The 15,522-nt window shown below is 33.0% G+C and overlaps 1 protein-coding gene across 2 annotated transcripts in view; it reads left to right on the top strand.

Moving 5' to 3' along the window:
• NALF1 (NALCN channel auxiliary factor 1) overlaps window positions 1-15,522 on the top strand; it is a 739,264-nt gene that overhangs the window by 34,032 nt on the left and 689,710 nt on the right. The window lies entirely within an intron of this gene.

Below are 15,522 nucleotides of genomic sequence, written 5' to 3'. Positions count from 1 at the left end.
GCTCTGGATGCAATGGGAGACCTTGGTCTTTTAAAGCTAAGGTCTTCAATAGGTCTCAGTATGACAGAAGCTGCACCCATTCGGAGATTAAGATGAGGCAGCAATTGAGATGAAGAATCTTCTTTTTCCCCTAGTCTCCTTCTCCCTGCTCCCTCCCCCAAAATAAATAAATCTGGGAAGGGAAGACCATGTGTTTCCGTCTCTAAAAGAAAGGGAAGAGTGGTTAGAATGCTGGATCTGGAGTCAGAAAAATATGAGTTCAAATCCAAGCTCAGGCAATTCCAACTATATAATACTGGGCAAAACACCTAACCTTGTTTACCTCAGCTTCTGCATCAGAAGCTGATGAAGCTGGAGAAGGAAATGGCAAACCACTCCAGTATTTTGCCAAGAAGACCTCAAATGGTGTCACAAAGGGCCAGATTAGACAGAAAAGACAATGACAAAATGCCAGAAATAGTTTTTGAATGAAAGATCTGAATCTATCTTCACCTGGCAGAAAATCTGAAAGTAGGAGAGAAAAGAATAAGAAAAAAAAAAGACTTTAGTGGGACTTACTTCCAATATCTGAAACAGGGTTGATTAATAAAGTTGACTAAAAGCTGCCCATTTGTATTTCAACAAAGAACAGGATAAACTATACTACAAACTACAGAGATAGTATAATGTACATGAATGTGTGGGTCACACAACCTGGCTTCAACTCCTGAAACTTGCACTTATTTACTGTGTGATTTTAGGAAAGTCATACTCTTTTGGCCTCAGTTTCATCATATGCAAATTTACTGAGTTGAGCTAAATGTCTTCAAAGGTTCTTTATTCTTCTGATTTCTTATTATTTTTATCCCTTTTTCGTTGGTTGTGATTTTAAATACTTTGGGTACAAATATTTTGTTTTCAGTATTTTCTAGCAGCCTTAAAAAAGGCTCCAAGACATTATTTTCTATAATAAGAGATAACTGGATAAGTGAGAACATAGCACTGGCCCTCATCTTTAGTCTACCTCGGAAGTTCAGTAATTAAAGTGAGAGAACTGCATGGGAGCAGAGGATAAATATGCAGGCAGAATCTAAGGCAGAAGGACAGAAGAAATGAGCTAGCCAAGACTTCTAGGATTTTCATGAGATTTAATAACACCAGAAAGTTTCATATGTCCTCATTGCCACAATTAGAAGGTTAGAGTTGGAAATGTGCTCTATATAATCATGAAACAATGACATAGGTTCATTCCAGGAAGTACCATAAAATTAGACATATAAATTTGAATGCAGATATAGATCCATATATGATGTGTATGATATGTGATATGAATTAAAACTCATCAAAAAGCAATGATGAACCCTGAAGATTTTTGAATATTCTGGTGTAATAAAATGGACATTTTAAGAAGATTAATCAGGGAGGGTTAGTGAGAGTTAGTTTCTTAATGAGATTGACATTCTTCCACAATCTAGTTTTAAAAAAGGATGTATTGTGACTCTCTTTCTCCTTGATCTTCCATATTCAATTATTCCTAGGCCCTATTGATTTTTACCCTCATAATATATCTTTTATCTATTTCATCCTTTACATCCTCACTGTTACCAAACTATTTCAGGTTTATAAACAAATCTCCCTTCTAATTAATCTTCCTGTCTTCAGTCTATCCCAAATTTAAACTGTTTAAGACACTGCTACTAAGTAATATTTATATTATAAGATATTTCTCTTCTCAAAATACATTGTCTTTATAATTAAATCTAAATTTCTCAAGGTACTCCAATAGATAAGAAATCACCTTCACCAAAATGTCTCATGGCACTCTGTAGCTCTTCTTATATTCTTTGTATAATAAATATTTACAAACATGTTTCATCTCCACTACTAAATGGCAAGTTCTCTGCAGGCAAGGACCATGATTAATTTGTCTTGTATGTCTTAATAACAATTATAATTGCAGTAAAAATTAATATGGTAAAATTATAGTAATGATAATAAATATCTATGTAATGCTTTGAGATTTTTAGAGCATTATATATTCATATGTTTGATGCATATTACCTATTTTACAAATGTTAAACATGATCATATAATTGAACTGGATATTAAAGAAAAACTAGGATCATAGATCTTTATCAAAATTTAGAAGAGACATCTAATATTGTGTAATTTGATGCTATTACCTTATAAATGTGGGGAAATTGAGATTAAAAAAAAGATAAAATGCATTGTCTTCAATCACATTAATCGTAAGAAAACAAGCTGGTATTTGAAGCCACAATCTCTAATTCTAAATTCAGTATTTTTTTTCATTGTGCTATGTTGCCTCTTTATTAAGTGCTTATTCGTATGTACTAATTTATCAGGCATTAACTAATGCGAGTTTCATTTCTCACCTCTTAGATATATAAAGAGCTAAATGTCTTTCTTACAAGTAGCATTTATACCTTATTTAGAGAACTACAGTTAATTTTGTGTCTGTACTTAACAGGCCAAAGACATAAGCATGACCTTAAGGGCTTTAAGAGCTAGCATTAAAATACTACAAAGTAAAGTATGGAGGCACTGTAGGCTGGGTACATGTGGGGTGGGAGTGGAAATAAGAGAAGTATCTGTCTGTATTCTCTCTTCCTCCAAAACAGTGCTATTAATCATTCACTTTTCAGACAGCAATAATTACTCACCAATAAAATGGGAGAGAATAGAATTTGTTTTCATCTAATGTCTTTCATACTCAAAACATTCCAAAACTCTTTGCAGATCAGTGATTGAAGAGCTCTTCATATCATTCTCCCACCTGTGCAGGAATAACTGGAACCTCTAACAATGTTTATTTTTCTAGCCAAGTGAGATCACAATAGGGAGGGATAGAATCAAGATGTGCTTGGCATGAATTTAAATGGCTTCTGCAATAGAACTACTCTTTCAAGCACTGTCTAACAGAGTTCCATCATTGTTTCTCCTTACACCTATTTGGATAAATATACACCCTGTATTTGTGTACACACAAGAGCAGCTATTTATTCAATTAACTGTTGCATGAAGACAATTTGAGAGACCTTTGGGAATTTTAGACTAAATCCTCCTTTGAATAGAAAACTCATCACCATAAAGTAACATCCAAGTTATCTTTGAATGTAGGATATTCATTATATTATACTATAATATAACAGAAGTTGTAACTTCAAAAGTGTCCTTTGTGAAGAGGACACTCAACTTTACATGATTTATTGCTAAAAAAAAATTTAGCCTTCACTAAACTGCATGATTTAGTTGAGTTGACAAGGAGAATTCATAATTAATATTTTCATTAGATTGCAAAAGGCAGTTTTACCTTTTGCCCTATTTCTTGTACTAGTTATTGTTGTTGTCATCAATATCATTATATTATTATTTATTTACAGCTGGAAGAAACCTTAGAGAACATCTTGTCCAACCCCCTCATTTTATAGTTGAAGAAAATGAGAATATGAGAAGTTATCGCACTTTTCCAACATTTCCCAACTTTAACAATGTAGTTAATATATGGGAAACAAAACTGGAATTTTTTAAGCCTGTACTCATTCCACTGCATCATAGTCTTCCTGTAAAAGATTGAACTATAGAATAAACATTCCCAAAATTTTGTGTAGCTATTATACTTTTTTTTTAACCATTTAATAAATCTACTTTACTAAGCCTAATTAGGACTTCATTTTAATTCAGTAGTGAAAAATTATCTTCACATAGAAAATAGGTCCAAAAGTTAATGCAACTTATTTTAAGTTTTCCCTGGATGACCTTAGATTCTGAGGTTATTTTGCTAAATTGGAAATTACTGCTAAAACATCATCATTATCTTCATCAATCATCCTCATCAAATATCTTTTATTAATCAGCCACATGTGGATGGCACTGTGTGAAGTGCTGTATAAAGCAAATTAAAACAGATGCTATCCCTGCTCCTAGGGTAATCTCACCAGCAGGCTGGGGCATTTTATGTCCCCAACCCCCAATTAGACTATGTCAGGTTACTTTTATATCTACAGTCTGAGTGACTAGATTGTTCCTTCCACCTCTGTCAGACCCATTCTCTATAGTTGAAATGATTCCATGTTCACTCTCTGAAGTATAAATATATCTGAGAAAGCATATTTGTGTGTGTGTGTGTGTGTGTGTGTGTGTGTGTGTAGGTGTATATATGTATGTATGCTTGTGCATGAACACACTAGCATGCCTGAGCTGTTAGCAATTGGAGATGTCCATGAGGTAGAGGAAGAGAAAGAATTAGAGGAAGGGAATAACAAGACAGAAAAAGTGCTCTATAATTATTATACCCTTGCTTTGAAGTCTACCTCTTAGTAAGTTAGTAAGAATGATATGCATACCCACAAACATAAGTAGAAATCTGTTGTGTATTGTACGAGATAAAATAATTGGAATGAATTCAAAGTCATCATTCTTTTCACAATCAAAATTTAGCAAACCTATTTATTTCAAAAAGATATTTATTTAGTGACTACTATGTTTGACGATCTGAGGATACATGGACAGAAAACAAACTATTCTCTGCCCTTAATAAGCTTTTTGTTTTGTGTAACAACAAGACAGATACAAAAATGCTTAACACAAATTTAAATATGATAAATGAACAAAGCAGGTCGTATATTAAGAGATCAGACATCAGAGAAGGTAAAGATTAGCTTGGCTTTGAGAATATCCATTTTTTTCAAGTTGGATTTAATTCTTTGAGGTTTTTTTTTTTTTTTTTAATGGAGCATAAGGGGCAGCTAGATGGCATAGTAGATAGAGCATCATCCCTGGAGTCAGGAGGACCTGAGTTCAAATCTGAACTCAGACACAATGCTTATTAGCTATATTTCACTGGGCAAGTCACTTAATTCCAGTTATTTTAAGGAGAAGAAGCATATTCTTAAATAAGAGAAGAAAATTCTATAAAAAGAAGAGCTCATCATTGATGGTTGAGTTTATATATGGATTAGAAGCACTGAATTCCTTATAAAGAGATAGACTTGAGATTTCTAGCCCAGAATAGAGGGTTAATTTTCAAAATCATGACTATCTAGATGACCTTTATAGTGTATCATATCTAAGTGCCCATAGATTAAAAGGTCTCATCTATCTTTCTTTACTTTCCTATTTCTTTCTCGTGTGTTAATATAACTATGCACATCTTTACCTAGAAAAAAAAATTAAGAGGAATTGTGCAAAAACAGACATGTTCATCTAGCAATTATATTTGAAATGTAGATAACTTATAGTTTTTTGAGTATTTGTTATAATTATTATGTATTGACTTAGGATAAAATTTTGAGATTTTTTCACTTAAACCAAAAATTTAAAAATATATTTCATGTATCACATCTTCTGATCAAATTTATACTTGTACTTTTTCAGTTCTGTATTGTAAACTAATGTTTATATATTAGAAACAATTCTTCATGGTGTATGTATGTGTGTGCATGTGTGTATGTATACATACTTCATTGGAAAGGTGGGTTTGGGGGATAAGATTTATTGTGTCTAGCCAAAAATCAAGACATATAAGGTAAATATATATAAGGTAAAATAAACAGTTTGCTTTTTATGTTTCAAGTAATTGTAAGCTTAATTTCAGTCTTAACCAAATTTAAAAGCTAAATTATTCTTACTACCTAGCATATATTTTTCCTTGATTTTATTTTAATTTATTTGATTGTAAATATTACCAGTTGTTATAAATACATCTGATCCCTCACTGCTCATTGTTTCAACAAAATTTGCTAAAGTCTCATCTCATGTAATGATCCCTTTTTTCTTGTTTGAGAAGGGAAATAATATACAGAAAAGGGATGTTCAAGCATTCAAAATTTCTAAAGCCAGATTTTAAATGGTCTTATTTACAGCACCTGTCTCCTTCAAATTCTCTTCTTTCTCGTCCTGTGTGGCATTTGCTGTCAACTAAAACCTGGTATTAATTTGGTTTGATTACCTTGTTTCCTTAGGAACCTTTCTGAGTGATTCGCTATAGAGGAAATTATCATCCCACATTTAGGATGGTACAGTTACAAATGAATAATGTTTTGACAGAATTTTCAAAATAAAATTGCATACCATAGCTTATATCACAGTTGAATTAATCTAACATATATGTTCTTGAAGTTAACTCTATAGAATAAAAGAGACATAACCAAAATTCAGTGCTTTCTGTGAATGAAGGCTGATGATAATGACGTCCATAAGAAAATGTCAGAACCTATTTTAAAATTTTTTAAAATAATTTTAAACTATTAAGGTATTTTAGTTTAGTTAAACTATTAAAACTATTTTTAAAAATGGTGGAAGAGTAGAATTTGCAGTTTCTCTGTAGAAGAAGAATCCAGCTGCCTAGGGTACAAAGATCAAAAATATTTCAAATTATATTCCAATTGTGTATTCAGTTCTTACTTCATTAGTTGCCAACCTTATGCATTCAGGCCTTGATAACTATTCTCTCTCTTTTTTTTAATTTAATTTTATTTAATAATAACTTTGTATTGACAGATTCCATGCCAGGATAATTTTTACACAGCATTATCCCTTGCAATCATTTATGTTTCGTTTTTTCCCCTCCCTCCCTCTTCCCCCCCCCAAGATGGCAAGCAGTCCCATATATGGTAAATATGTTGCAGTATATCCTAGATACAATACACATTTGCAGAACCGAACAGTTCTCCCACTGCACAGGGAGAATTGGATTCAGAAGGTAAAAATAACTCAGGAAGAAAATCAAAAATCAAATAGTTCACATTCATTTCCCAGTATTCCTTCTTTGGGTGTAGCTGTTTCTGTCCATCATTTATCCAATGAAACTCAGTTAAGTCTCTTTGTCAGAGAAATCCATTTCCACTTGATAACTATTCTCTCCCAGTTGGTTGATATGTAAGAGCATGATTTACTCTATTTGTTGTAAAACTTTGAATTGTTCTAATTTGAGATATCATACATCATCTAGTTCTACTTATTTTTCTTCAATAGAAGGACTGGGGCATGTTTCTAATGTTCACCAGGACCAATAATCTCCTATCAGGATCTGTTGATTTTTTTTAAATTTCCTGTGACTAATACAAAATGCCAAACCTACTGTGCCTATATGAAGGTAATCAGGATGGTAAAGGTCTCAAAACTGTGATGTGAGAGGATGAATTAAAGGTACAGAACTATTTAATTTATTAGATTAAGATTAAACTTTTCAGGGCATAACAATGTAGAATAGGGAATAATATTGAATTTGGAGTCAAAAGTTCTAGGTTCAAATCCTGACTTTGCAACATACTTCCTAGATAGTATTAAGGAAATTATTTCACCTTTCAAGGTCCCCATTTCCCAGTATGGAAAGTGATGTCTTGAAAGATTCCTGATAGGTCCAACAGTTATGATTCAATGATATCTATCATCTATCTATCTATCTTCACCTATTGGAAGAGTTATCACCCAGAAAAAGAAAAAAGAAAAAACAAGATTTATTCTTTTAGGTCTCAGAGGACAGAATTGAGATTTATGGGTTGAAATTATAAGAAGACAAATTTCAAACCGGTAAATAAGGAATAACTTTATAAAAGTTGAAGCTATCCAAAAATGATGTAGTCTGTCTTGATAGGTTAAAAATATTCCTTATCATTATTGGTGTTTAAAAGAATCTAATTGATTCTTTATTATTGATATTGTAGAATTGATTTTTGCTCTTGAATCAAATTATGAGAACTGCCTTGGGCACTGAGAGTTTAAATATATTGCCCAAAGTCCTACACCCACTAAAGATGGAGGTGGGCAGTACTATTAGAATTCAGGTCTTCCTGCACACATGAACTAGTGGGTGATTCTGCTCTGTCTGAGAGGAAGCTTTCATAGAAGCTGCCAAGATGCCAGAGGAGCAGTCTTGAGTTTGAAATCATGCCTAAGGCTATTTAGAGAGAACTCTCATATTCCTGCAGAAACCTTAGCATTCTAGCTACCCTGTCCCAGCTACTAAAATATTGAGAGGCCTGACTTAAAACCCTCTAGACAATTTCATCCCTTCCAGTGCACACAAATCCTGTCAAACTCTCCTGGAAACTTTGACTTTTTTCATTTCTCTCAGTCATCCCTGCCTTGGCAGCAGAAATTCAATATTCTGAGAGCTCCTGAGGTGAGGACATGGGTTAGTATTGCAGAAGAATGGCAGTGTTTTAGTTTTAAAAGCAGTTTTAGTAGAAAAAATTAGGAAGCAAAGAATCAAGAGATCTGGCTTTGAATACTGACACTACCACTTACCAGCTTTGTGATCTTAGCCAAGCCATAACAAGTACTCTGTCTCTCAGTTTCTTCATTTGTAAAATCAAGGAGTTGAACTAGATCAGTGTTTGGTAAACTATGGCCTACATTCTAAAACTTGCTCCTTGCCTGTATGGCCTACAAGCTAAAAATGGTTAATTCTCAGGCTGAACAAAAACAGGTGATGGGCTACCATGCACTAGATCAATGATTGCTACTGTCCAGCTAGCTCTGACATTCTATGATGCTTTGATTACAGAGGCCATGCTTCTAGTCATTTTCTAACCATCACATATCAGCACTATCCAGCTCACCCAATCCCTCAGTAAAAAAAATATACATATCTATTACTGAGTGAGCCACACATCAGGTTGGCTTTACTTAGGGGAGAAGTATGTGAAGGTATTCAAGGATATGTTAAAATTAAAATTAGCTTTAACTATAGCTATAGATTGCATATTGCCCCCTCAGAAGTAAATCAGTGTGACCAACTCATTCAGGCAAGTGTACTGGAAGACTTAAAGCTTTCCCCATTCTCCCCTAAGTTGTTTTTGTTTGATTTTGCTTTGGACAATATTTGAATAAGATAACCATCAATAAGCAGAAAATAAGCAGAAGTTAGTTTTTCACTGAACAGTATAAGACAATAGCTCATTTCAGTATGTCATAGTAGGTATATAGTCTGTAGAAAAAAATGAAAAGAATATGTCCTTTGTTGATAGAAAAGAAATTAAACAGTACTATGAAAAAGCATTTTTTTTTTTTTAGAGGATATGTTTAGCTTTTTTTTTTTTTTTTTTTTTTTTTCCTGAGGCAATTATGGGTGAGTGACTTGCCCCAGCTAGGAAGTGTTAACTATCTGAGGTCATATTTGAACTCAGGTCCTCCTGATTTCAGGGGTGGTGCTCTATTCACTGGGCCACTAGCTTCCCCTGTATTTATCATTCTTTTAAAAAATGTATTCTCTTTCCTTTCAAAAACTATCAATGGATGGCTAGATTCTCACACTTAAAATTTCCTGAGTACTTGGTTTAGGAAGTAGAATGTGGTACAGTTGAAAATATGTTGGATCTTATTTTTCCTATAGTACTTCTTGTGTGATCTTGAGCAAATTAATTAGTTCTTTATCTTCACTTCCTCATCTGTAAAATGAGTGGTGTGGACTACATTGCTTATGAGATTTTCTACCAACTCTAGATTTATGATACCATAAATCCTTTGATTTATTGATCAGTCCATGATTTCATCTATGTGGGTAATTCCCCTAAAGGCAAAACTATAATGCATCCATTTCTTTTTATTCCATAGAATTATTGCCAATTTTATCCCATAAATCATCCATGGGAAGATCTACTCAATATTCTTCTTTCTCTAGAAGTGACTTTGTATGGCTACTAATGGAGGCTATGAGCCAGTCCTTGATTATCTCTACCTGTAAATTTTATGCTGCTTCCTTCACCAAAAACCTGTTGATACCCCCTTGTACCTATCATCTGTATCTTCAGTGCCATTTGGTGACCTTTTATTTTTAAGACATTATATTATTCCATGACCCATAGTCATTTGACATCACTTGAGGAATAATGATATTAAAATAAAGGCCTTTGTATAAGGAAGAAGTTTGGAGCCATTAAAATTATCACTAGACAATTTCCTCATAGCAATGAAGTTTAGTCCTTGTGTTTAATTTGGTGTCCAACCAATTTTTTATTGAGTATCTTCAAAGACATATTATGTATATATTGATGGACCAGCTCTACTGGTTGTCCATCCAAATTCATATCACAGTTTGGTTCCAGTTCCAAACTACCTTTTCCAGATGTATTTTACATTACTCTAGTCTTAACAAGCTGCCCTTATTGCTGTTCCTCACATACAATATACCATCTACTGTCTTTATGACTTTACATAAGTCTGTCTCCATGCCAAGATTAAATTCTCTTCTGACCTTTGATTCTTTACATCCCTAGTTTCCGGTAAAGGTCAGTTCACATGTCATGTATTCCATGAGGTCTTTTCTGATTCCCTTAACTGTTAATGCCTCCTGTTTTAATTTGCATATGCTTATATATAATTATTTCCATGTATGTTGTCTCTAATAAAATATAAACTCTGAGGTAAGAGATGATTTAATTTTTGTCTTTATGTTTTAGTACCTGGAAGATATTAGGCTCCTAATAAACACTTACTGACTTATTGGACAAAATAGGCCCATTCCTCGTTTAGTTACTCTTGTTTGGATAACTTTGTCAATTTTTTTTTAAGCGATTAAAAGTTCTTATTCAGAAGGCTCGGGGATGTTCCAAGACTTGACACAGTATTAGGACATCTGGAAACAGGAGCACATTATCATGCTAGAAACTCTGGAAACCACATGGCATTAAAATGTTCTTTGGAAAATTTTGCACATGTATCAGTGGATTTAGATAGATTTTCTCTAAAATGTAGGGCAAATTTTTTTTTTAGAATGAGTATGATTTGAACATGACAAATACAAGTAAAAGTCAATGAGATTGATTTAGCCAATGAAATAGTAGCTACAGTTTAGAATACAAATGATATGAAGACAATTCTAGTTACTCATAAGGAATATTATTCAAAAGACCTGATAAGAGCATGTGTTTTATTAAAAGTGCTATCAGCTTTCTAAGACTAAGCTGAAATTTGCCCAAATGAGAAATAATATGAAATTGCAATTCAAATGTCCCTTTTGTTTGCTGGGACACTTTAAGATCTTTATCACCTGCTGAGTGCCTAGCAAAATGAATAAACATTGGAATGGCAGGCTAAATAGCATTAAGTAGGTTCTGACTGGGGGACAAAATACTTCCTGTTGCCATCTGCTGTTGTTTTGTTCACATAAAAATATTAAGGTTTGAATGTTTCCCAAAAAGTTCAGCTCTTTTGTTTTCAGTGCTTAGAGAAAAGGTGTGCATAAACTCCTCCTCCCCATTTTTTTTTCTCTTTTCCCCAGATTGGAAGATTTCTTCAAATTGTAGCCATTAAAATAGTACTATTTCCATCCAGAACAAAACTGTGATGAAAAAAGATGACCTAGCTTTCTTTTTTTGTATGTGTCTGTGGAAAACACAACAAAGTGTTTGCAATCAGAACATTTGTTGAATATGTTCTTTGAATAAAAAAAGATATTATTGGTGTGGAGGAACAAGTCGCAAGCAACAACTAAATATCATCAAAAAAAAAAAAAAAAAAAAGGCTGTGGGTGCCAAGGCAGTAAAAACAAATTAAATGATTAGGCCCTGAAGCAGCATAATGCTTGACAGGCTTAAAAATTCATTTGTGTGCATTTTGGGGGAAGTGGGTAGAATTTTACTGATACCTTCTGGGTAGGGCAATATCAGGAACTCTGTGGGAAGGATGTGGGCTCAGCTTCTAGGAATAGGGAGGGCCTTGTTATTCCACAGCAAGCCTTCTGTCTCTTCTGAAAGGCATTCTTGGGTGCTGAGGGTGGAATAATCCCAGAGAAAAGAGGGCGTGACTTAACAAGGGAACTTGAAGATTAGACAGATGGAAAAAGTCTTAAAAAAAAAAACAGGAAAAAAGATGATTTAAGTAACTAGATTAGGGATGGACACCACAAATAAAACAGGTGATTAAATTCAGTGTTAAGAATATAACTGAAGGGCCAGGAGATCATTATATACTTGAACAACAATGCTATATGATGATCAATTCTGATGGACCTGGCCATCTTCAGCAATGAGATGAACCAAATCAGTTCCAATGGAGCAGTAATGAACTGAACCAGCTACACCTAGCTAAAGAACTCTGGGAGATAACTAAGAACCATTACATTGAATTCCCAATCCCTATATTTTTGCCTGCCTGCATTTTGGATTTCCTTCACAGGCTAATTGTACAATATTTCAGAGTCCGATTCTTTTTGTACAGCAAAATAATGATTTGGTCATGTATACTTATTTTGTATCTAATTTATACTTTAATATATTTAACATCTACTGGTAATGCTGCCATCTAGGGGAGGGGGGAGGGGGAAAGAGGGGAAAAATTGGAACAAAAGGTTTGGCAATTGTCAATGCTGTAAAATTACCCATGCATATAAAAAGCTATTTAAAAAAAAGAATATAGTTTAAAAGGTTTGTAAGAAAACAAAAAAAAATTGGAAAGATCATTAAGTGCTAGAAGAAATCATAAACTTCCAATAAATAGAATAAAAATAAACAAAATCTAATAATAATAATAACAATCAGCCTTTATATATTACCTGTACTGTCTTCTGACAACTCTTACAGGTAGGTGTTATTGTTATTCTCATTTTACAGATGAGCAAAATAAACTTCAGTGATATTTAACACAAGAGAGAAGCCTTAAGAATATATTGGTAGAGAATATTATATATGAAAAGGGTATTAGACTTTTTTTTAGTTCTCAGCTCAGAACTAGAAGCAATAGATCAAAGCTATAGAGAGCCAGACATGCTAATATAAAGACAAAATGTCAAAAGATTTAAGCATTACTAAAAGTAGAACTAATTACTAAGGGAAGAAGTTTTCCCTTCACTAGAGGTATTCAAATAGAGGCTGAATGGCCATCAATCAAACTATATTAATATAGGTTACTATAGGGTATTTCTACTTAGATCCAAGTTACACAAGAGGAATTAATTCTAAGATATTTTCCAGCCTGTTATCTATAGATTAAGTCATAGAATGAGTTATGTGGAAGATATAGGCGCAAACCTGCATTCTCTGCCATGCTACCAAATAAAAATAGCAAGACAATAGAATTCAATATTTCTGTTTCTTTTTGCATTTAATGAATACTCCATTTCTACTACTCTTTTTCAATTTGTTCTTTAATGAGAATTTTGTGAAGAAAATCATGATTGAATGAAATTTTGGTGACCCTATCAAATTTGATTCAATTCTATGTGAGTTATTAAACTCATGAGTTTCAGTACCCAGATTTAAAAATATTAAGGCAGATTTTATGTGGATAAGTATACTAAGATAGCTCAATATTAAAGACTTCCAAGATGTTTTGTTTCTGTTTTTCATTTTCTACCAGATCCTTTTCATTTTAGCTATCAGGTGAAAATCAAATCTGAAGACACTCTAACTTTTGCCTAGTGAGTATTCACCTATCCCTGAATACTTTCTGATTCCTCTTAACTCTACTTTTGTTGCAGGTTGTAGGTCCATAAATAATAGTGGCTATATTGTAACTCAGTAGTAGAGAAAGGACAATGGCAATAACATTATTCTATTCTCTTGATCTATCCTTTTCCCTTTGTAAAATCACAGAGCGATATTGCTATTCTACTTCCTGAAGGCCAACTATGTACTTCAATACATAGTTCTTCAAAACTGCGTTCTTCAAAAGTAGCAGGGAGAACTTAATTGATTAACAGTATAATCAAATTTAGAGCTGAAGGAGATCTTAAAAATAATATAATCTGTGCAGATTATCTAATCTGGTTTATGATTTATAGAGAAAGGACCTAAGATCCAGGAAAGTGAAGTGACTTTTTTCATATCACATAATTAATGAGTAACAGTTTAGTTTTGGACCCAATTCCTCTACTTCTAAACATTTTGCTCTTTCTATTATGTCATTTGGACATAGTTGAATATGAATATTGTCTCCCAAGAAATTTGTTTTAAAATCAAATGACAGTAGATTAAATTTGCCTATATATTATCTTTGCTTTTCTATTCCATTTAATTATTATTTTTACAGTTAAGGGAAAAGAAAATAGGTAAACCTGAATAATCCTAATTTTTCAGCACATTTATGGTTTCTAATAAGCCTTACTATCCACCTATTGTGAAACATGTCTAGATTGGGGACATTTCATTTTATAATGGTCTTTTATTTGTGTGTTAACAATGGCTCTCTGTTAATTGGACTTTATTTCCTCATAGAATGATTCACTCATTGTCCATTTGGTAACTAATGTTTTATCTTAGGAAATGTACATGGTTTTTATGTTAGCATGCCATGCATTGTATTTCTTACATTACCCATTGAAAGTTTGGAAAAAGAATCTCCAGTATATATACTGCATGTAGCTACCAAAGATAATTTTTTTCTCCTAAATCAAGGTTTGACTCTTTAGATCACTTGCCTATTCAGTACTTTCTAATCATTCCCTTTTACTTTATAAAGTGATCTGCTCAGCATTTAAAGCATTTTAAAATTTTACCCTTAAACCAACTTTTCAAGTCTTATTATTTTGCTTTCTGACACACTTGATAGTTTAGTCAACTTGGTCTTCTTACCATTCCTTAAGTGTGAGGCTAAAAAATGTGCCTTTACTTCAGAGGCTCACTAAAAATAGTAAATAATTTTCTATTCATTCATTTTCAATTTGGGGCCCAGCTAATTCTTTATTCAGAAAGTATGTCTTTAAATGGGTTGCCCATCCAGGTACATAAAATTTAATTTCAGTTTACTTTTCTAGACCTATTATATACAATTCCCTTTTGTATGTTTGAAAGTCTTGCCAAAAGGGCCTTCTTCCTTATTCATTAACAATATTCCATCTCTCCTGGAGTCATACCTTCTTTGTACTGGCTATCACTATCCCTTCATTTCTAGAATATGCTCCTTCATCAGCTTTGTTTCATAGAATCCCCAATATCTTTAGTTCCTAGTGCTTCTGCTTTGAAATTATATTGTCTGGCATCTGTCCTTCTAGTTTATCTTCAGAATCAACTTCTTAAGTACTTAAGTATTATCCTAAGAGAAGTTTTCCTGATGCTTTTAAGTTCCTAGCTGTCCTCCACACAAATATTTTTGCAGTTGTTTTGTACTTATTTTGTATGTACACACATCCAAACACTATCTATATTCCCAAAAGAATGTAACTTTTTTTAGGGCAAAAACTATTTTTTGTTTATTTTCTCAGATCTACTATAGTATACAACAAATAATGGGTGCTTAATATATGCTGGTTGCTTAGTGGATTGAATTTGTAGTCAATAGTCCTAGTTTCAAACTCCATCCCTGCCAATTAGCTTCTATACAATCTATACAATCAAGTGAAAATATAATTAAGGATTTAGTTCTCTTATCTATAAAATTATAGAATTATATTAGATGTCCTTTAAAGTCATTCCTAACTCCAAATGTACTGGCTATCACTATCCCTTCATTTCTAGAATATGCTCCTTCATCAGCTTTGTTTCATAGAATCCCCAATATCTTTAGTTCCTAGTGCTTCTGCTTTGAAATTATATTGTCTGGCATCTGTCCTTCTAGTTTATCTTCAGAATCAACTTCTTAAGT

Source organism: Antechinus flavipes, chromosome 3 (assembly GCF_016432865.1).
Source record: "Antechinus flavipes isolate AdamAnt ecotype Samford, QLD, Australia chromosome 3, AdamAnt_v2, whole genome shotgun sequence".
Lineage (NCBI taxonomy): Eukaryota > Metazoa > Chordata > Mammalia > Dasyuromorphia > Dasyuridae > Antechinus > Antechinus flavipes.
The sequence above is the reverse complement of the archived record's forward strand: the minus strand, read 5'-3'. Positions and strand labels throughout refer to the sequence as shown.